The sequence below is a fragment of the Myotis davidii genome, unplaced genomic scaffold (genome assembly GCF_000327345.1).
Source record: "Myotis davidii unplaced genomic scaffold, ASM32734v1 scaffold2055, whole genome shotgun sequence".
Taxonomy (NCBI): domain Eukaryota; kingdom Metazoa; phylum Chordata; class Mammalia; order Chiroptera; family Vespertilionidae; genus Myotis; species Myotis davidii.
Window position 1 is genome coordinate 83,535 of NW_006286389.1, and position 1,929 is coordinate 85,463.

Here is a 1,929-nt window from a genome sequence, read left to right on the forward strand (position 1 = left end):
AGCTCAGTGGCACTGGCCAAACCTCCATGGAGGGAGGGTCCCCACTGTCGGGGGCTTGACCAGCCTGCAAACAGTCATCAACCCCTCACCCAGGCTGGCCAGGTACCCCAGGGGGGACTCCCACCCTAAAGGGGCTGTGGCCAGCCTGCAAACAGTCATCAGCCCCTCACCCAGGCTGGCCAGGCAAACCAGGGGGACCCCCACCCTGAAGCGGCTGTGACCAACCTACAAACAGTCATCAGCCTCTCACCCAGGCTGGCCAGGCACCCCAGGGGGGACCCCCACCCTGAATGGGATGTGGCCAGTCTGAAAACGTCCGTCAGCTCCTCACCTAGGCTGGTCAGGCACCCCAGCAGGACCCCCACCCTGATCTGGGACACTCTTCAGGGAAAACCAGCTGGCCCCTACCCATGCACCAGGCCTCTATCCTATATAATAAAAGGGTAATATGCAAATTGACCCTAACAGCAGAATGACTGGGAATAACTGGTCACTATGGCACACACTGACCACCAGGGGGCAGATGCTCAATGCAGGAGCTGCCCCCTGGTGGTCAGTGTGCTCAGAGGGAGCTCTGTTCAGCCACAAGCCAGGCTGATGGCTGCCAGTACAGCGGTGGTGGTGGGAGCCTCTCCCGCCTCCTTAGCAGAGCTAAGGATGTCACACTGCAGCTTAGGCCTGCTCCCTGATGGCAAGTGGACATCCCCCAAAGGCTCCTGGGCTTCCAGAGGGATGTCTGACTGCCAGCTTCGGCCCAATCCCATGGGGAGCAGGCCTAAGCCAGCAGGTGGAGATCTCCCGAGGGGTCCCAGACTACAAGAGGGCACAGGCCAGGCTGAGGGACTCCCCACCCCCAGTGCACAAGCTTTTGTGCACCGGGCCTCTAGTTATATAAATAATCACACAAATGAGTCTTTAATTATAATTGTGACAAGTGCCATGAAAGATGTATATAGGATGTGGAGACCTGATTCAATCTTGGGCCTGGCCTGGGAGGACTTGCCTCAAGCAGGGACATTTTCATTCAGTCCTAAACAGGAAGGAGAATTTTATGGGCTGTGTGGCTGCTGCCAGGCTGGAGGGAGGCTGGTCTTGGGTGGAAGAGAGACTGGTCTGCTCCAGCAAATTGAGGTGGGATAAGGGCGGCTTCCGGCGAGGCTGGACAGGGAGCCGGGCATCGTCCAGCATGTTGACTTTGTCCTGAGAATAGCAGGATGTACTGGGCAGGTGAAGCAGAAGAATGACACATGGGAGGTGCATATAAAAAAGCTCACTGTTGGTCAATGGTCTGTATGGGGGGAACAGAGGATATAGGGATGGGAGTTTGCAGGCCACTGCATGACGATGGTGGCTGGGCAGACTGCAAGAGTTGCAGTGGGTATGGAAAGTGTGATGGATTCAAGAGCCGTTTTGGAAGTAAACGTTATAGAATTTGATCAGTATTAGAAAGCAGCAGGGGCAAGTCAGAGGAATCAAGGATATTTGGAATGAGTCACTGGGCAGTGACTGTCCGTTGGGGAAGTGAGACATGCTGGGGGAGGAGCCAACCTGGGGAGTAAGACCTTGGGGTTGTGGTTGTGCAGCCTGTGTGGCTTCCGAGGGGAGAAGGTGAGTTGACACCTGGATAAAAGGATCTGTAGGTCAGGGAAGAACACTCTGGACATGTGTTACACACTCTGGAGCTGCTGGTGATAGGGATGGCATTTGAAGTTAACAGAGAAGTGTTACCACATTTGGGCACTGTACCTCCCACACAGCCCTGTGCTGCCATGCTGCCCTAAGAGCATCCTTCCTTTGCCTCCATAAAGAGCGGTCAAGGGCAGCAGGAGGGAAATCAGGTCAGAAGAGTGAAAGGTCAGGGGGTCCATGTACTCAGGCCTCTTTTGAGTCCCCTGTGCTTGCTGCCTGCGCTGTGGTGAAGTCTCTGCT